The sequence below is a fragment of the Dicentrarchus labrax genome, unplaced genomic scaffold (assembly GCF_905237075.1).
Source record: "Dicentrarchus labrax unplaced genomic scaffold, dlabrax2021, whole genome shotgun sequence".
In the NCBI taxonomy this organism is placed as follows: domain Eukaryota; kingdom Metazoa; phylum Chordata; class Actinopteri; family Moronidae; genus Dicentrarchus; species Dicentrarchus labrax.
This window is the reverse complement of record NW_026136721.1, coordinates 18,350,209-18,372,465: the sequence shown is the minus strand read 5'-3', so window position 1 is coordinate 18,372,465 and position 22,257 is coordinate 18,350,209. Positions and strand designations below refer to the sequence as shown.

The 22,257-nt window shown below is 39.7% G+C and overlaps 1 long non-coding RNA gene across 2 annotated transcripts; it reads left to right on the top strand.

Moving 5' to 3' along the window:
* Nucleotides 1–2,565: 2,565 nt before the first annotated feature.
* On the top strand, nt 2,566–6,266 carry LOC127354309 (uncharacterized). Of its 2 annotated transcripts, XR_007881503.1 has the most exons (4): nt 2,566–3,008; nt 3,461–3,562; nt 4,375–4,755; nt 5,393–6,266. It is a non-coding gene; the product is annotated as an uncharacterized LOC127354309 (long non-coding RNA). The 2 variants fall into 2 exon arrangements; XR_007881502.1 differs by having other exon boundaries at nt 2,568–3,562.
* Nucleotides 6,267–22,257: the final 15,991 nt, after the last annotated feature.

The following is a 22,257-nucleotide window of genomic DNA, read 5'->3' as shown; positions in this document are numbered from 1 at the left end:
CAGATGCTCGATTGGATTGAGATCTGGGGAATTTCGGAACATCGGCCAAAGCATCACACTGCCTCCGCTGGCTTGCCTCTTACCATAGTGCATCCTGGTGCCATGTGTCCCCCAGGTAAGCTACACGTATGCACCCGGCCATCCACAAGATGCCAAAGTAAACGTCATTCATCAGACCAGACCACCTTCTTCCATCGCTCCGTGGTCCAGATCTAATGCTCACATGCTCCTTGTAGGTGCTTTCAGCAGTGGACAGGGGTCAGCATGGGCACCCTGACTGGTCTGTGGCTACGCAGCCCTCATACCAACAGACTGTGACACTCTTTATGTTCTGACACCTTTCTTTCAGAACCAGCATTAACTTTTTCAGCAGTTTGAGCTACAGCAGCTCGTCTGTTAGATTGGACCACACAGGCCATCCTTCGCTCCCCATGTGTATCAATGAGCCTTGGCTGCCCATGACCCTGTTTCTGGTTTACCACTTTTCCTTCCTTGGACCACTTTTGATAGGTACTGACCACTGCAGATTGGGAACACCCCACAACAGCTGGAGTTTTGGAGATGCTCTGACCCAGTAGACTAACCATTCACAGTCTGGCCCCTTGTCAAAGTTGCTCAGATCCTCACGCTGCTCATTTTTCCTGCTTCTAACACATCAACTTTGAGGACAAAATGTTCACTTGCGGCCTAATATATCCCAACCACTAACAGGTGCCATGATGACCAGATAATCAGTGTTATTCACTTCACCTGTCAGTGGTCATAATGTTATGGCGGATATCAGCTTAGATCAATTATGCACAGTGGACCAAACAGACTTTTCAATTTTTGTTGTTTGCTTGTGTTGGGTAAGTAATGTTCTCATGGTTTCATATGCTTTAAATTAATACTGATTTAATTTCCTTTAACACTGTGGCAGCCTGACGTCTAACTGAAAAAATAGTTTTGATGACTTCCTCTTGTAATTCACTGCCAAGTTCTAGCAGTGACGACATTTTGTGTTTCAACATAGCACATGTTGATTTAGTCACATGGCTGCATGACTATGGAAATAATAAAATAATAATATTTCCCTTTTTTTTGTTCTAAATGACTCCCAAGGGCCCACATGTCACATTTATATAAGCAACATAATATTCAATATCACTTTCCAATAATTTCAAGCAGATTTTAGATTTTACAACAGACAATAAATGTTTAAAAATATTTTTTTTAAAGCTGCAGTAGATAACTTTTATTAAAAAAAATATATAATATTTTGTCAGGCTTGCTGAAATGAAACAGATAATCTGTATAAAAATCAGGTTCCTTTGACTCCTCGTAGTGCTCCTAATGGTATTTCCAGAATCCACCTCATCAGAACAAGAAAAAACAATTAGAGCCAAGAAACATACGTCAGTCTCATTCCAGTCAAAGAGATTGAACAATTCACTATTATAACTAAATATGACAAAATGTTATTTTTATAAAAGTTACCTACACCAGCTTTAATGACTCAGAACCTATACATATTCACCCATCTCCAGTGAAATGTTTAAATAAAGCTGCACGTGTGCTGTGTTTCTATTTGATGACTAATGTCATTTTTTATCAATATTTCATGTGTCCTTAATTCCATATTCCTGTGATCTTATCTTAGTTTAATTAAGTAATGTGTTCAAGTGTAAAGGTTTGGTAATATTAAGGAAACATTAAGGATTAAAGGGCTGTTCTGCAAAGGTGAGAGTTTAGTTCAGTACTTGATGTAAAATTCGAGACCTTATTGAAGGGAAGGCTTTTCCAAGGAGGCGAGGAGTGTTGGCAAAGGCACGTTTCCCTTTTTTCCGTGTGTCCTCCAGGGCGACTGACGTAGAGAGAGTGCTGCTGCTTTGGTTAGGACACAGGTTCCCAAACTATGGGGATGTCTCTAGCACTCACCATTGCATCCTGTATAGAAAAGTTGGGTGGTCTACTCTGGCTAAAAGTGTGATAATATGTATTTGTTTATCTAAAAGACTCTTATTGGAAGGTCCCTTATTGTCCCTCTGGACCTTATCAAGCACGCACAATGACTGGCTTTCACTGCAATTTCCTGGAGTTTGTACTGAGCTTAGAAGATCAGCCTTTAGTTTTTATACCAACTACTTCCTGAAATACTTTACAAAGCACTCTTAAAATCATTTGGTAAATTTAAATCCCTCATCAAAAATGATTATATCTGTTTGCACCTGTTTTACTTGAATTGTTTTGTATTTGTATGAACTGTGCTTTTATACTTGTTTTAATTACTCTTTCTTTTATCTTGTATTGGTGTTTAAATTAATGTATTATGTCATTTATAATTGTTTTGGTCTTGTAGGTTTTTTGTCATTTTGAACTGTATTAACTTGGAATCTGTGTGAAACAGCTTATGTGTCTCTTTGTGTAGAAAAGCAGAATATTAATGGCTTTTACATTCTCGTTTCATATCGGAAAATTTAAATAGTTAAATAAATAATAATAATAAATATATAATACATAAATAATAATTAAAAGTTATCAGTGCTGTGTAACCTGTGTCTAAGGCAGAACTCACTTTAACTGTAAAACTGCAAAAGACTGCAGTTGTGAATAATGGCCTTCTGAACGTGTACGCAGATAGATAGATAGATAGATAGATAGATAGATAGATAGATAGATAGATAGATAGATAGATAGATAGATAGATAGATAGATAGATAGATCAAAATGGAAAGCACCAAAGGCCAAATAGGTGGTCACCTCAAATATTTCACACTACCAGCGCTCAGTTTCCTGTAGACGGTCACATGAGTAAAAATAGAGTACCTTCCTCTGTAACAGTCTGTGATGACTTCAGGCAGCACAGGACCAAACTGTACCATTAGCACAGCTGAACATAATGGATCAACCACTTGATATTTATGCTAATGTCCAGAGACTCTCAGATATTCCCAGCAAGAGGGAAAGGGAGACACAAATTTCAGAAAATATTTATGAAAATCTGGAGCCAAAGAGAACAAGAGCTGCAGGTAATGAACACATGGTTACTTGTATGTTTTTGTTTTTTACACACAGGCACACACAAACAGAATAAACTGTCTATAGGAATACCAATGCTGATGACTAAGGACACAATGACTTGTTTGAGAAACAATAATTTTGAGAAAGACAGCCAGCCACAAAGACTGTTAATGGTTTGAACTGAAGAATTGAAGAAGAACAGAGGGCATGAAGAAATTAAGGCTATGTAAATGTGTGCTTGAATATATTTATGTTGACTCATACAAATATATGTTTTATACTTTTGGATGGTTGCATTTCAATTGGTGACTTTTGCGCCTTTGAATATTAGTAAAACCATCCAAGCACCCCAAACATTGCTCTGGCTTTCGAGTTCAGTTCATGGATCATTTCACTGTCTGTAACATGTTGTATTATGAGAAGCGACAATACAAAGACAAACATTGCATCTTTCCTTCAGGTGCTGGAAAGGTAACAAAGAGTTCCTGCAGAGCTGCTGCAGTATGTCTGGGTCTGCTGTGTATTCTCCTCGTGATCGGACTCATTACTCTGGTTTTCCTATGTGAGTACTACATTTGTCCAAGGGCCAGAATTTTTCTCTGCAGACACTGTGAGGGCCAGATGCTCATAAAATAAAATAAAATTAGTATTGTATCCTAAGTAATATGTTATCATTTGATATACTAATTTTCATTCAAAATTTATGTTATTTTTTAGCCTCTGTCAGTGTTAACAGATTCATATTACCTGTACTGCAGCAAGCCACTAGGGGGCGAAAGCGATATTTTAGGCTTCATATTTGTGAGGCTGTAAGCTGTCCATCACTGTCACATGCAGTGTCGTAAGGCTTTCTGAATATGTTTCAAGCATGGAAAATGGCACTCTTGAAGAGCCTTAAGCGGAAATTTGATGCAGAGAACCACAGCTTTAATAAAGAATGGACTGATAAGTATGTATTCATAGTGCCAACTTTTAGAAATGCTGTACCTGTGTGCCTCATTTGCAGTGAAACTGAATATAATCTGAGCATGGACAATTTTGACATTTGTGAAAAAAGACTATAGATAAAATGAGCATGTGAAACAATAAAAGATGTTAAATGAAAGCAACTAGTTTATCGTCATTTTTGATTGTAGGCAGGTTATGGCACAAGTTACTTTTCAGAGGGTGTTTCTTTCATTTGATTTAAAAATAAATAAATATAGAAACATACTTTTTCCTCTTCACTAGGCTATTCCTGAATAGGATGTGGATAATACTATAATAATAATAATAATAATAATAATAATAATAATAATAATAAAAATTAATGTGTAAGAGGATAATATTGGTTGACAGTGTTTCTTTTTTTGCTTGTCTATGTGTCAAAAACAGTTACCAAGAGCAACTCTCAGTGGGAAATGGAAATGATCCAGTTACGGACCAGCTACAACAACCTGACTGAAGAAAAAGACCAACTGACTACAGAAAAAGACCAACTGACTACAGAAAAAGACCGACTGACTACAGAAAAAGACCGACTGACTACAGAAAAAGACCAACTGACTACAGAAAAAGACCGACTGACTACAGAAAAAGACCAACTGACTACAGAAAAAGACCAACTGACTACAGAAAAAGACCAACTGACTACAGAAAAAGACAAACTGACTACAGACCAACTGACTAAAGAAAATGACAAACTGACTAAAGAAAAAGCTGCAATAAAACAAGCCCTGACCGACGATGAGACTGATCTTCAGAGAAAGCTTTAAGGTAACTATAGAACTTGAGAGATGTTGTGTGATTGCTGACTGCTGAAGAGCTGATGCTGTACTGTCAGAGGTGTGGACTCGAGTTAAATGACTTGGGCTCAAGTCACAAATTTGATGACTTTAGACTTGAGAAAATTAGCTTGACTAGGACATAACACCAATGACTCGTAACTTCACTTGGACTTGAGCCTTTTGACTTGAAAATGATACCTTCCCCCAAGAGTGTGTTATTTGAAACGTGTGCCATGAATCAATTAATTTCCTAAAACAATTAACGTTAACAATGTCCATTCCCAGCAAGTCCACACTTATTCCCCAAATCCACTTTGTTTGAACCAATCAAGTTGCAGGAAAGAAGAACAAACTTTACGTTGGACTTGCCTAGGGACTTGCAAACCAATGACTTGGTCCCACCTCTACATATTGCTTCATAATAGCTAGGAGCTGAACTGCATGAGGGCAGTGGAGTTACAAGAGATTCAAACGAGGGGCAAGAAGCAATGAAAAGAGTTTAAATAGCATTTACAGTTAAAAACTGATTTTCTATGTTGAACAGTGAATTAGACCCTGCATTCACACCAATAAAATATAATAAATAAAGAGAAACTGAAATTCATCCAGTTATGTTTTATTCTCAGACAGCCAACCAGTCAGCAGACAGAAGAGGAGGAGGAAGAGGAGGAGGAGGAGGACAGTCACTTCCAACAGCACACGCCATCTTTAAACAGAAACAGGAGAGATCTGATTTCCCACCCAAACTAACTGTTATCATGTGACCACAATCTCATACCTAAATAAGATGATAACAACTAAATCCTCATCTGCTGACGAAGGCAAGATGTGCAAGAGGTGGTTAAAAGCTTCAGAAACAAGTTGGACCTTGTACTGAGGTTTATGGTTCAAAAACAACGGCAGCTGTGGTCTTGTATTTCAGACAGGTGATGAAGAGTTGTCAGAAACCCCCAGTTCAACTTTTAAGTACATCATATATTTTTTCACCATTTACTGTTATAACCTAAGATGTTGAAACATTTAGCAACATTTTTATATCATATTGCAATAATGCAGTTTATTGCTTTTACTGTTTGTAGATATCGTACAACTTATTATTGGTAATGAAATATTCAAGCTGTGTACATTTAGTCTCTGAGTCATTGTTTGTTTTGTCTTGTTTCCAAAGAGAACATCTTCACACCATCTCAAGTTAAAATAATGATGACACCACTGACCTTTACTTGATATTTTCATCTTACTGCAGTGACAAACTGTTTGTTTGTGGTCAGATCTCTTCCCGTGTCATATAGAGTCATGTAGCTCCTGTTGTAGAGGCAAATATATTCTCTGAATCACCTTAAATACTCTTAACCCTTGTGTAGTCTACGGGTCCTTTTAGACCAGAAATCATACCATTATTAAAGGTTAACTTTCATAGAATTGCTTGAAATTTTCAGGAATTGTGTCCCTCTGCATCCTTTATAAAAAAAATAAATTTCAACTTTCTTCATAAATTTATACATGTTTTATGAATATTTATAGCACCTGTATTCTTCCAGGACACAAATGGACCCAGCACACATAATGGAGCAAAATGGTCACGATATTGTAATTTCTGGCACACACACAGCCACACGCACACACAGCAGATATTTTTTCAAAGCTGCACCATTGTAAGCAAATTTGTTTCTACCTTTAATTCAAAAGGACTAAACAAAAAGCAAAAACAACCAAAAAAAAGTTTAGAAGTTTAGGCTCCCTGAAAATTCTCATATGAGTCTCAGACATCAAAATGAGGAGGCACCACGCAGCAACAGAGGCTCTTGATCTGATTTTGAACCCGGCTGAGTAGGATAGCGAGCAAGAGGAAGATGAGGAGGATGAAATGAGGAAGAGGACTGTAGCATCTATGAAAATCCTGAAACTAGTGAGGAAGAATCCAGGAGGAGGAAGAGGTTGAAAAACGTTTTACTTCCAAGGATGGAAATATACTGTGGTCTTCAATCCCACCTATGGAGCTTCTGAAAAAGAAGCTGACCACGGTGGGAACAGTGAGGAAGAACAAGCCAGAGATACCTCCTGCACTGCTGATATCAAGTGACAGAGCTAGATACTCCTCTAAGTTTGCCTTTACAGAGACACATGTGCTTGTGTCCTACATCCCCAAAAAAAGGAAAAATGTGCTTCTCCTGAGCACTGCACATCGGGACACAGCTGTAACACAAAGGGAAGACCTAAGGCCCCATATCATACTGCTGTCTTTTACAGCATGATTGACCTGTCCCGATGCTTCACACACAAGGACACGGTGTAAATTCTGCAGTAACAACAACAAAACAAGTATCAAGTGTAGCAAATGCAATACGTATATTTGCAAAAGTCACAGAACTGTGACCACATATTGTTTATGATGCATATAAAGGCAAGCACACACACCATCACACACACAGGCACACAGAATCATAGACACACACACACACACACACACACACACACACACACACACTCACTCATACACACACCTACACCAGTACTTTTCAAATAGTGGGGCGTGAGAGGCAGGGGGGGCTGACGGAAAAGAAGAAGTTTCTGACACAAGTGAAAAGAAAAACGGGGGAGGCGTCAGAGGAAAGAAAAGCAAGTGACGGTAACCGGCATAAACCTAATAAGACCAGGAAATACGACGCAGCCTACATAGCCTTTGGGTTTACCGTGAATACGGTATGTTTTATGTTTAAAGACTCTGGCAGCAGACAGCATGAAAATTAAGACGGCAGCTGGAGACCTTACACCCCAGTTATGTCAGTAAGCCACTGGACTTTTTTCATCGACACTCGATGAGTGTCGCCAACAGGCCGGTCATTTAGTGAGCGCGGTATCAGTAAATAAAAACGCACCGTTAGCCTCGTACAAAGTTGCCCACCACATCGCTAGGGGCAACAAACCTCACACGATAGCAGAGGAGCTAATACTCCGGCAGCATTGGACATGGTCACAATCATAGGTGAGGAAAGTGCTGAGACACTGAATACTGTCTCTCTCTCCAGTGACACGATCGGTGTATATTTGACATTTCAGACGATCTCCAAGAACAACTCAAAGAACATCTAACAGACAAACGTTAAATATAAACAATATTGTTGCAAACGTTGCACAAAAAAAACGAACATTAAAAAGTCATATACCTTTTTGAAAAGGAATAAGCTGATGAAGCTGACAAGTGACCAATGTTTACAGTTTAAAAAAGTTTTGAATGTTACTGTGTTAGGTCTATAAAAATGCACATCCAGTGAATCATCTGCACTTTTTTCTCTGTTTTGAGAATCACACAGACTGAGCAGTCTTGTTTAAATGTTACAAATTGAGTTAATAAACTGAACTTGGAAATTGTTGTTGCAGTTGTTGCAGATGTTATCTCAGCTCATTTTATTAATATATTTTGATAATCAGGTGATTGTATACAGAATGCTGGTGCCAGCAACTCATACAGTGGTTTGTACAGATAAATAAATAAATAAATATTATCAGGTTCTCAATAGTATTTCTAGGAGCCCCCCTGGTGACATTGGATTAAAAAAAATAATGCGTGGCCACACATTACTATCTTGTGGCCACGCGTTATTATCTCGTGGCCATGAGATAGTTAATTTCCATGCAGAGACTGTTGATTGTTAACATGGACAAGTTTGAATTAATTTCATTTTATTTTAATATAGGAATTAATTACAGTGACATACTTCAGTCACTTGCGGTTAGGCATGGAGTAACTCTTAGCAAGAGACACTTAATTCGGCTGCTCAAAATGCATGGACTTAAACGCAAGGAATATGCTGATGTTGGGGAAGTCATAGATTTCATCATTCAGCAGCTGGAAGGACCTGGGAGACTACATGGCTGCAGGTGGATGTACTGTGCTTAAAGAATGGCATTCGTGCAGAAAAAGGAAGATGTTCGTTTGATTCTTGCAGCTCTGGACCCTGACGCTTCAGCCATCCGTCATTCCAGGAGATTAAAGCGTAGGCAGTATTTTGCTCAAGGACCTAACTATATCTGGCATGTAGATTCTTACGATAAGTTAAAGCCATATGGAATCTGCATCAGTGGTTGCATAGATGGCTTTTCGTGCAAAATAATTTGGATGAAAGCTGCATACACAAGCAGCGACCCACGCGTCGGGGACTACCTGGACAAATAACTTGTGCAGCTGTGCTTTCGGCACATTATTCAGGTGAGATTGAAAGTCTGTATCTTAAGTGGACTGCTCTTCCATCCCCTGAACTGGTGTATTTATGTTAAAGCACAAATATTAACAGTGATCCTAACACGATACTTTTATTAATTTACCAGTGCTAATGAGAGGTAAACAGATTTACTGCCTCCTTTCTGTGCTTGGAGGAGCAACTGATGAATAGCCGGTTTGTTAAAAAAATGAGGCAATTTGGCAGTAAAAATGTAGCAAGTCTAATTGATAAAGTTCTGTAGACCTGAAGTCTTTATATAGGCTATCAAGTTAAAACTTTGGACAAAATAACGTCGACCTAACTCATTTAAGGGATTAAATGGGACTGACGGTATCCTATAGGCCTATTGTTTGTTTATTAGTGATTTAGTGGGCTGTTAAAAATTGTGAAGGGTCAGTTTTTATCATTAAAATACAAAAAAGCGATCAATGATTTAACCGTGAAATTGAATTTATGCACGTTGTCTTTCAACATCTGTCGGAGGAGGCGCTAAAACAACGGACGTATAAGTCAAGCGTTACAAATCTCTCCGCTCTGTGTTTCAGTACTATGGACAGCTCCATACTTAGCCGACACACGCAAACACACTAGGCTACGCAACGAATAGCGCTGTCCATGGTTGTGAAACAACAGTGATAGTCGATCATGTGTCTCTGCCAATAATTTTATTGTTTTGCTAGGGCTGTGCTGTATACCGGGTCGTACAGAAAAGCGGTCTTTTTTGTTGAATAGCCCAAACAGCGCCCGGAACATGTGCAGCAGGAAAGTCTTTCAGCGGGGACCCGTTTCAACGCTGCTCACCAAGCAGGCTTGCTAGACGATCGCGATCGCGGGTCATTTGTGTAAACAAGCTGCAACCTAGGCTATTGTGTTCAGTTAAAAACTATACAATTACAGTATACTGTATAAAATTCTGCGAAAACAGAATGTTGTGGCAATATTGACTTCTGACTATTTTATTCATTTCAGATGAATAAAACAGAGTCAAGTATAGAAAATTATTAAAAGCAGCAGCAAGAGTAATAAGTTCAGATCCCAGGTTGAAATGAAGTTAATGTTTCATATAATTATTTTCTGGAAGGCATTAGGGAATGCAATATTAAATTATGTTAAATTATGTTATTGTGAGACTCATTACCTGGAGTAGCCCATGAAGCTCATATTCATTTCTCAACAAGCATGTCTATTTTCTTCTTTTTTGTGTCATCTTGATCTAGTTAGTCTTTAAACCTTTCTTTTAACCATAGGTACATATTCTCTTTTTAGGAAGAGCTTGACGAAATCGAGGCAGTCTGGAACAGCCACCGCATCCGGCCAACAAGGAATCACAATGTACCCAGTGGGATTCCTGACGTGATGTACACTGTGACACAGCTCTGGGGTTCTGAGGACTTCATTGTTCCACATAATGATCTCGATGTCTGCAAAGAGGCATGCAAATTCCTCTCAGTTGTCCCATGTGACGAAGATATATTTGACCTGTGTAATATGATCATGTCAGAGTTGGGCCTTTCCCGAGAACGTATTGCAAGCTCAAGAGTTTTACTTGACAATTCGGGAGGCTCTTCGCTCCCTCATCTTTAAATTGAGCAGCCTAGCAAACTGCATAAGTGACAATTGAAACGATTAAAAATACCCTCCAGATACGTTTTGAGACTTCAAATATAAATACTCTGCTTTTAATAATAATTTGTCTGGCAAGGATTTTCTCCAAAAAATTGTGGTCTGATTCTAATGCTTTTGTAATGCTTTGGATAACAATGACACAAAGCAGGCTAGGTAACTGTGGATCAAGGATCAACAGTAGACAGCAAGTCTATAGTTCACCTTGTTGTTCACATATGTTGGCATATGTTTATTCTGTGTACAGCACAGAAAATAGCAAACACATGTGTATTTAATTGTGTATCAAGGCTTACGGATAACACATCATGAAAAAGTTTCTTTCTACAGAAAAGTTAGGGACATAGTCTTTAAGTTTATATTTTAAAGGTAATTTATTTACCTGTGGTTCTGAATCTAAATTTAATTGTCAGTGTCACAGACATTGAATGAGTATAAAATAAAATATATTTTCTTTTTCAAACTCTTGATTGCTCCCATGTTTGTTTGCTGGGATTTGAGCTTCCTCTAATGATGTGAGCAAAACTCTGTTTAAAGTATAAAAGCAAATATAGTGTTAGTGTGCAATGAATGGTATAAACAAAATACTTTTTAATGGTTTTTATTTCAACAGATATCTGGACAAAGACAGATTTTGTTCTGGACCAGTAAAAGATTAACTCAAGTTGAACATTGTAATACTGGTATGAAAATACATGTCATTAAGTAGGTCAGAACTGACCCATACTTCCTACATATTGAAATTAGTTTTGAGAAAGTGAACTTGGTGTGGTTCTATCCAAAATGCCAGATCACAATTCACTTAATGCAACACGACTTCTGAATACTGGATAACAGGTAAAATCTAAATAACAATTGTGTGTGCACAATTAAATTTTCACAATTATGTTTTCAGAGGCAGCAGGGTAGTGTGAGGAAGGTAACTGTTTACAACAGATACAGATGCCCAATTACATCTACCTTAGTTTGCTTCTAGAGCTTCTTAGCACAAGAAACCAGTAAAAGGTGAACCATGACAAATTGTAATACCAGTATGAACATACAGTATTTGTCATTAAGCAGGTCAGAACTGACCTGAACTGTCTTCCAAATAAACTTTTGAACTAGGAATTAAAGTGAAGTTGGTGCTTTAAACGGTAATGTAGTTAAACATTAACTATCAAATATATATGTCAGCATTTTTCACATTGAAATTTTCAAACATTTTAAGGGCACTTGTCTTTTCTGTGGTTTCCTCCAAAATGGCAGATCACAATTTATGCAATGCAACACAATTTCCGATACTGGATAACAGGCAAAATCATAATAATAATTGTGCTTGCACAATTAAATCTGCCTTAGTTTGCTTCAAGAATTTAGATTATGTCCATAACCCAAATGGAGCTTCTAAGCACAAGATCAAAGTCATTACGAAGATCTGGGTAGCTTTGGTAGTTGATTGGTAACATCAAATAGCACCCACATGTATGTGCCTGAGGTCGACACTGGAATGCAGACATCTCTATGAACTGAACACTGATGGGGTGTCCAAACAGAATATCTGCCCCTGTGCAGAAGCGAAGGAATGACTTCAAAGTAGTGTTGTCTGATTCCCCTATGTACCTCTTAAGATGTCTTGCCACAGTGTTTTGAAGTGCAGTCATCTGTTCTGGGAATTTCAGAAGTTCCTTAACACATTTTGGTGTTGGTACGCATTCCTCCATTGTCTCAACAAGCCTCTGTGGATACAAAGTATCTGCCAAAGTTTTCAAGATGGGCTTCCAGCATTCAGTAACAAACATTGGAGTCTGGATTAGGGTTTTGTGTCCTAACTGTGACATTAATCCAGCCATTGTGTCTTCAGAGGCAAGGTAGTGGCAGTCATGTGCATCCAGCACATCCATAAGGTCATCTTCGTCAACAGACTCAAATGATTCCAGTGCAAGCTCAAAAATTTTCCTCTCTTCTTTTGAGACATACTGCAGGAAGCTATCTGTCACACTGCTGTAACTTGTACCATAGAAAGCTTCTTCCAAAAATGGAAGAGGGAGAAGCAGTGGAAAATATATGACAGTTGTCCAACCCATCACAAGAATCCTTGCAATTGCCTGCCATTCCTGGACTTGATATTCATGCCTTAGGTAAGGTGTCTTCACTTCAGTACCTAATGTGCATTTGCTGTAGAATTCTCCCCAAAATTCTGAGAGGCAATCATGTAAAAACCCGGAGCCTTCCCCCTCTTCTAGTTTACCATTGGGAAGTTTTCTTTTGATGTGCACATCTTTATTCATGATATCTGGGTCAATAAAGGCTGCCAAGAGGTCAGCAAGGCAGTTACCCCTTCGCACAACAATGATGACCTTTGGTTTTGATCCCTCCCAAGGCATAGTATTATCCAGTTCAGAAGGATCCTCGGGTGATGCTCCAACTGTCACTTCACTATCATTGGAATTGTTAAGCAGCATCTCTCCAGCTTGGGTCTCAGGAATAACATCTGTTATATATGCACCTTTTTCTTCTTGTCCTATACTGTTAGACTCTGTTGTCATTTCTGGGGTTCCTTGGTCTGGTCTTATTTCTTCAGCGTGCAATCCTGTACCTTGTTCCTCTACTTCATCTCTGATATAGTCATGAAGCATCTGCATATTTGATATTTCTTCATCCAATAGTATGACATCAGATTCATGGTTCATTGAAAGGACTAGATGTTACTATCCCTAGTGTTTGCACCACTTCTACTTCGGAGGTTCTTGAAGGATGGCTGCTATAAGGCTTTACCAGCGGGACACATCGCCAGTTGTGTACCTCAGCATCACCCTCTGCTGAGGCAGGCCCACCACAGGTTGATCAAGCCTGGGTGTGTGTCCCGCGGTTAGCTGTTCGCCTTTACTGCCCAGGTGGTGTTGCTCCTCTTCAGCCACAGCCAATGGTTTGTCCTCTCGGCGGTGTTGGCCAGCTCTTTGATGGCTTGTCTGTGAGCCTGTGCCCTGCCTCCGACCTCCCTAAGGAGCTTCGCTGTTGTGCTGGCTACAAAGCCCCTACACCCCACCTCCACCAGACGCACCCTTATCTTCCAGCCTCTGTCCTCTGCCTCAGCAGCAAGTTGATGTAGCGCAGCTTCTTACGCTCATACACTTCTTCGATGGCGTCCTTACAGAGAACTGTCAGTTCTATGATGTAGGCGAACTGGCAGGAATTAGACCAGAGCACGAGGTCTGGTTGTTGCAATCTCCGGAGGGAAAATGAGCCTCTGATATAGGTCAACTCGCATCTGCCAGTCCCTGGCTGTATTCAGTAGGGTCAGATCAGGGTTTGGGGGGCTAGCCCTCGGCTTGTCCCCCCTCCCTCCTGAACGATGGTGGGTGTCGGCGCATATCCTGGTTGTTGAGGGGTTGGGCGTTGATGGATACCCTCTTGCGCTCAAGTTTATCAGCTAGACACCTGAGGACCTGGTTGTGTCTCCATTTGTATCTACCTTGAGTGAGGCTGGTCCTACAGCCAACCAGGATGTGCTTGACTGTTGCAGGGGTTGTACACAGGGGGCAAGAAGGGTCTTTTCCAAGCCATAGCTGCAGGTTTGTGGGAGATGGCAGTACATCATACGTAGCTTGGACGATGAAGCTCAGCCTTTTGGATTCTATGCCCCAGAGTTCGCTCCATGTGAGTTTTTTCCTCTCCACACCCTCCCACAGCATCCAGCGGCCCTGTTTGGCTTGTGCTACAGCTTTGGAGCATCTGGCTGCTTCCTCCTGTCGGCGCACCTCCTCTACCACCATGATTTGACATTCGGTTGCAGATGCCTTTTGCCAGAGAGGTGTTACAGCTCCAAGGCCCAAGCCTCCTCTGCCTTGTTGGATGTGGCCCACTACGTCGCGATGGAGGAGAGCATATTTGGCCTGTAGCACAGCTGTGGCTGGGGTCCACTTCTTCCCTGTTGCCAGGGTGGGAGTGGCGCCTCTCACCACAGGGTCCCGGGAGTCAGTGAGGGACATGTCCAGCCTCACCTTGGTACACTTGAAATCCTCAACCAGACTAGAAATTGGCAGTGTCAGGGCTCCGTTGCTGTAGAGTCCAACGCTGCCTCACGTGAGAGTTCACTAGTCTTTCCAGTCGACTGGCATGGCTAAGCGAGACCTCGTACATGGCCAACGGCCATAAGAGTCTGGGTAGCAGCCCAAACTGGTAACACCAGAGCTTCAGCTTCCCTGGTAGTGCAGTGTTGTTGATTTGCTTAAGGGCTGCCGGAGTTGCTCAAGTTGTTGGGAGTTTTTGAGGTCTGCATTATACCATCGTCCAAGGCTCTTGATGGGCTTCTCTAGGACTGTTGGTATTGGTTCATAACGGATGTAGAACTGGTCGCCTATCAGTTGCCCACTGGATGTTTTCCTGGAGTTTCTGAAGCAAGCGTCTAGTGCATGGTTTTGTTGCTGTGATGATGGTCATGTCGTCCATGTAGGCTCTAATTGGCAGAAGACGCAGGCCACTCTTGGTCCTCTCGCCTCCCACTACCCAACGAGATGCCCGTATGATCAGCTCAATTACCATGATGAATGCCAGAGGGGAAATTGTGCAGCCTGCCATGATGCCGATCTCCAGATGCTGCCAGGCAGACACACACAACTGGCTATCCTGAAAGTATCCCTTGACCAAATCTGTGATGTGGTTTGGTACACCGAAGTAGTTGAAGGCCGTCCACAAGATTTTGAGAGGGACTGAGCCGAAGGTGTTGGCAAGGTCTAAGAAAACCATGTGTAGGTCTCTCCGTTCCCTTTTGGCAGTTTGTATCTGGTGCCAGATGATATTGGCATGCTCCAGACATCCTGAGAAACCCTGGATCCCGGCCTTCTGCATCGATGTATCAACAAAGTTATTTCTTTGCAGGAATGTAGAGAGCCTTTGTGCCAGGACGCTGAAGAAGATCTTTCCCTCTACATTCAGCAGGCTGATCTGATGAAACTGGTTGATGGATGATGAGTCCTTCTCTTTGGGGATCAGGTGCTCTGATCTTCGCAGCTTTGTCAGTCGCTGCTTTATCTCAGCTTGCAGATCGTCAAGTCCCACTCTTTCTATCTCTGTGGCCTTCCTCCACTGCTTTCTCAGTTTTCTTCTTTCTTTCACCAACCTGTCAATTTCCCGCTGCCTCCTGGACTTCGGCTGGTTTAGAGGGTCTTTCTGCTGCCTCTGCGTTTTGCCCTTTATCCCAAACCTCTCGACACCATAGCTGTTGATGATGGATCCCATGTTCTCCAGTTTTCTTTCAACAAGACCCTTCTGTTGTTCTAGCAGGAGGACGAGGTCTGAATCAATGGTCTCCCACTCTCTCTTCTGGCTGGATTTGGGCCATAGGATCTGAGGTTTCCTTCCTTCCATGAAGCATCTGCATATTTGATATTTGTTCATCCAATAGTATGACATCAGATTCATGTAGTAAAGATAAGTCAATAGTACTGACCTCTGGTTCTGATGCCTGAACTTAGCTAAAATCCTGAGCAACATTTCCTGTGATCTCCAAGGTTGTTCTTGGTGTATTTGGTGTAGAGGTACAATCTCAGTATTTTTATTTTGTTTTTCTTGTACAGGTCCTCCTCTGTGCAGTCTTGGTCAATCTCGTTTTGTGAAAAGTCACAAATGTAACAAACATGATCCTCTAGCTTCAGCGACTTGAAGGCTCCATTTGGGGAAAAAAAGTGATTCTGCCATTTCTTGGACCTCTGTAACTGTAGGGTATCTGTCAACACTGACATGCCTGGTTCCACCTCCCTTCACAGCTCGTACATGCTTGAAGTTATTTTCTTTTTCGTTGAAGTTCATCCATCCAACTTCTAGCCTCCTTGCCTGTCTTTTTGCATTTTTATTCCCTTTTAATTTGTAAAACAGTAAACAACTTCAGGATACACAAACCATATTACAAATAGTTCCCTGACCACATATACTGTACGCGTTCACCTAACACACTCAATTAACCATTGTTATGAGGGACTTGTACCTGAAAGGGAGTATTTGAGTGAAAGAAGAAAGAAGACAAACTTCATTCAGATTGTATGAAATGACTGAATGGATCTGCTGGATCTCTCTGGTAACTACTAATGTTGCTAATAGAATGACTTCTTGACCATAAAAACGTAAGAAACACACAATATTGTTGTTGTCTTACTAACTGCAACTGACCTCCATGCTGTATTTACAAAACATGTAACTATTCAAATATTAGGATATGAGATATCAATATGAAAAACAAAATGTTACTCCACTTCAGCTGAGCCCCTAGCACATTATTCCATCTGTCACATCTGGACTGTGCACTGTCCCTTGTGCACATGAGCCAATGCAGTTGTCGATCTAAGGATGCTAGTAAGGGACTAATCAAGTTTACATATACAGTGGGTCGCAGAGGCCATAGAAGTGTGAACTATACTGTACCTGGCGAATTACTAGCCTAGCTCGGAGAGTAGCCCACCTCTGAAAGTGTTAAAAGATCCTACCCTCTTTCTTTCTCATTTACAGTCCTTCCAGAAAAATGCTGAGTTTTTTTGTGATTGTTGCGGGCAAGAATCCTTGATTATATGGCACGTTTTCTTAAAAAATGCAATGGAATATACCACAACACAACACAACACAACACAACACACAAATGAGACTGATTTGCAGACTTCATCATGTCTTCTTCGTGGGGTTTGCAGCTTTCCGATGACGTCACTTCATAACGTTCCCATGGCAACAGGTGGAAAATGGCTGCTCTTGTGTGAAGTAAACGCAACATTTTTCAGCTTTCTGCAAAGATATATGTGACTTTTTTGCAATGAAAATGCAGGGATTATGAAATCATGTAAGCCCTACATATTTCGCGCATTTTGCGCGAAAATAGGCTATTTAAGTAAATGTGCAGACTTTGGCTGATTATGCGTTGAATTATGCGATCGCATAATCGCGTTTTTCTGGAGGGACTGCATTTTACGGAGCCCCTAAAGGGACATGAAAAAAAAAAAAAAAAATGAAACGTTTCTAGTGAGCACTAGATAGTATCTCCACTGATAGTATCTTGTGCGCACTAGATAGTATCTTGTGCTCACTAGATAGTATCTAGTGCTCACTAGATAGTATCTTGTGCTCACTAGATAGTATCTAGTGCTCACTAGATAGTATCTTGTGCTCACTAGATAGTATCTAGTGCGCACTAGATCCGTATCTAGTGCGCACTAGATCCATATCTAGTGCCGTCCAACTAGGCACTAGATATGGATCGAGTGTTGGCTCATTTAAATATTAAAATTAGCCATGTGTTAATAGGTCACAACACGAAAATGTAACCAATGAAATTACTTATTTTGACACACATTTTAAGCCAATACGTATTAAACTAACAAGGTAATGTGTCAAAAGGTGGACTGTTTTTGTTATTTTCTCAAAAGGAGGACAGGCATTTAAATGCGGACTGTAATAAAAAAGGTTACAGATTAATTTACATTTATTTTTTACTTACAGACAAATTAGTTTAATACTCATTTGAATATTAAAATTAGCCATGTGTTGATTCACCACAATATGGATAGTATCTAGTGCGCACTAGATAGTAGTAAGTATTGGCTTAAAATGTGTGTCAAAATAAGTAATTTCATTGGTTACATTTTCGTGTTGTGACCTATTAACACATGGCTAATTTTAATATTTAAATGAGCCATGTGCTGATTCGCCACAACACTCCATCCATAGGATCTAGTGAGCACTAGATACTATCTAGTGCGCACTAGAAATCTAGTGAGCACTAGATACTATCTAGTGCGCACTAGAAACGTTTGATTTTTTTTTTTTTTTTTTCATGTCCCTTTAGGGGCTCCGTAGCATTTAGCATTACCAACAGTGACATATCTTGCTTCACTTAGACGTAAGCTCCTCCAGCCCGTCATAGCATTATTATTGACATTACACTCGCCATGACAATAATAACAAAGCTACTCTTGAATACAAAAGCAGACTATAATTACCTTTATTCATGAATAATAAACAGCACCACTGACAGCTCCGTACCATATGGATAACCATCCCGCTACTGAAGGTGAATTGTCTCGTGGCCACGCGTTATTAACGCGTGGCCACACATTTTCTTTTTTATCCAATGTCACCAGGGGGGCTCCGTATATTTCAATTCAGGGGGGGCATGAAAAAAATTCTGTCCCCTGGGGGGGCATGACAGAAAATAATTGAGAACCACTGACCTACACACACACACACACACACACACACACACACACACACACGCTCACAGGTACATATCTTCTCACAAGGATGCACACACACAGAGCAACAAGCACACATGCATGCACACATAGTCACACATACAGATACACACAATATTTGACGTATAACAGCTTGTGATTAAAAATACTGAATAAATGTGTTGTTGTTCAATGTGTTGTGAATTGACTGAGAAGTTGAAACTAAAAATAGTTGAGAAGTTTTGTTTATATTGGCTCTAAAGGGTTCATTTTCAGGACTACAGGTGTGATTTTATCATTATTTTTTGCTGCCATCCAAAAATGTACAATGCTTTCAAAACAGATGTTTCACCAAAACTTTACATACACCACTCTGTGCTTACCCATCAATAAATAATTTTCACTATAACTATTGAAAAAACTATTCAGGATTTATTACTTTTTTCCACTTGTAAGTGAGGCTTATTTTGTATATTTGACTAAAACTGACCTATATTTCTGGAAAAAAAGATGAAATATATATATCAATGTGTTGGTCTTTACTTGCCTAAAAAGGTGGAGGAAAAAAAGTTAATTATTTTTTTCTACATGTCCTAAAAACCTTGCTCCTTATCACCGGGTCATTTTTGACCCGGGAGGGCTAAAGTTGCATGGTTGATGGGAGGATTACACAAGGGTTAAAGCCATTTTTATGTTGTTGGTGGTTTGTTTTGTTTCTAACAATAACAATGGACATTGAGTCTTATTCAGTATGCATCCAGGGTTTATTTACTATACACATGTCTATATAATTAATTTTCTTCTATTCTATTTTATATATTATGTTGTATTTATTCATGTATTTGAATTTTTGTGCTGTTTTATATATCTTGGATTCAAATTTTTTAAGAACAAAGAATTTATTTGCCAACGACTGCTTCACCTGTAATTATTGTGCATATGACAAATAAAGAACTTAAAGTAAATATTAGACTTTCATCAAAGCTGCTTCAATGTGATAAAATGGATTAGTCAGACTACATGAGATTAAGGGCTGTCAGCAGTGTATTACAATAGTGTGGAAACATTTAACCAGTAGAGGTCAGAGCAACAACAATTATCCAAGTCATGTGAATGAGTTCTGTGAGAAATAATAACAAGCTTTATTATACCAGGTGCATTTACAGTTTTTCATGATTGCTTTGACCTGCTTAAAGAAACTGGGATCCACTCGGTTTTCATCATCACTGTCTCAGCAGAAAACAAAGCACGTCTCGCAAATGTGTTAACCCTTTCTCATTGGATTGACACATTTTCCCCACCCTTTTGCAGAACAGCTAACACAGATGTCATTGAAGCAGTCCAAACTCCATTGTTTTAGCTATGGTAACCAAACAGAAACCATCTGTTCCTAGCTATTAGAAACTACCTACATTAGTATGAAATCACTGAAGCACCAGTTTGACACTCCTTCACACAAATCTTCAATTAGCAATCAGTCTGCAGGCCTTAAAAGGTGCAGCGTCTGTGTTGTTCTTTGCCAACATGGATGGAAGAGGTCTAAGGCAGATGAGAGTGAGAGTGAGAGTGAGAGTGAGAGTAAGAGGTAGAGGTAGAGGTAGAGGTAGAGGGGTCCGAGTGCGAGGTGGAGGTATAGTTGGAAGGGCTCAGGTTTCTCAGGAAGTAGGCCAGATGCCAATATGTGGAGGTAAGGAAACATTACGCTGGTATACTGTAATGCCTTTGTTATGGCCCTGCTCCTCTCCTGCTCCCTTTGCTCCTCCTCCTTCCCTGTGTGTGTCCCACCTGAGGAGAGAGGACTGTTGAGGCCTGGCATGCCACTCTTTGTCATTATCTGGGACAATGTGGCGTTCCACAACTCTTGCCTTGTCAATGAGTGGTTTGCAGTACACCCTCGAATGATGACGCAGTTCCTTCCACCATATTCCCCATTTTTGAATCCCATAGAGGAGCTCTTCAGTGCTTGGAGGTGGAAGGTTTATGAGCAGATGCCCTTGCTGAATGCAATGACTGCTGCTGCCCAAGAAATAGGTGCAGAGGAATGTCAAGGTTGGATAAGGCATGCAAGAACATTTTTCCCTCAGTGCATTGCAAGAGAGGATATTAAATGTGATGTATATGTGGCCCCATCGTCGAGACAGAAGAGACTGAGTATCAATAGTGGCTATTTCTTATACTCTACAGTAATAGATTTTTATACTTTACTGTAATAGATTTTATTTTTATTTTCTTATACTCTAATAGATTTTATTTTGATTTTACATGTATTTTGTGTAATATTTTTCATAGTTTTCAGCCACAGTTTGAAAAAAAGAATCAATGGAATCAATAAAATTTGCATCAAAGCATTTCTGATTCTGGATCCAATTCTTTGCAAGAAGGCAAATTTGACAACAAATGGCACTAGCATGAAAGCTACATACAGTAATGGGCTACAATGACAAGCAATGGTGCACTGATTCGCACTGAGTGCTGTATTTTGTATTTTGTTGTCCACTGTGTAATGGTTGATTGGAAGAGCGCATACACTTGTTTGCAAGTTGTGTTGTTTGAAGGCCAAATTTGCTTTTGTTGCATATTTAAAAAAATTTGGCACGGTTAGAGCCTTTTGCAAACAAAATGTGTCATTTTGACCATGAGTGCCACTGTTTCAGCCTGTGTGTTAACTGTTTTTAAAATGTGGAGTTTGAGTTGACTGCTGCATCAAAGCAATCAAGAAAAACTAATTCCTCCATCAGAGACTATGCATAAACACAGAATATTCTTCATACACATGAAGAAAGAGGTCACTGTCAAAAAGTTGAGGATTTTTACTTTTCAAAATGTTGGTGGTCTCAAACCATCAACTATTTTTATTAGAATGGTTGTAAAACTTTCCTGATATAATGCAATGTTCTCTTTGAGTTTACGGTATATCAGCCAACAATTGGCCTTTTTCTAATTTCCTTAACAAAAACAAGACTGCAAAGAAAATTTAAGGAAGTTCTATTTGTGCATTGAACAAATGGCACAAAGCCAACAGTGAGGGCAAAAGTATGATCAGTGAGAAAAAAGCAGAGGGAACTGTATACAAAAGGACACATTATCAAAGAGGAAAAAACAATTACACCATTCATTTGTTTGGAAGTTTTACTTTTGAGATTACTTTTCATTGGGTTTTATTCCTTCTCAAATTCTTATTTTAGTTTGATATTTCTGTAGTTTTGTTTGTTTATACTGACACAATGTGTCAATCATTTCAGACTCGCTCCAACTCTTGAGAGTATATGTCCAGCTTGGCTTTCCTGACATGGTTGAAAACATCATATTGCTTTTTTCACTTAAAGGTCTAATGTGTAAACTTCAGGAAGATCTATTGGCAGAAATGAAATATATTATTCATAGGTATGTTTTCATTAGTGAGTAATGACTTGAACAATGTTTACATTACCTTGATGAGCCATTTAGCTACAA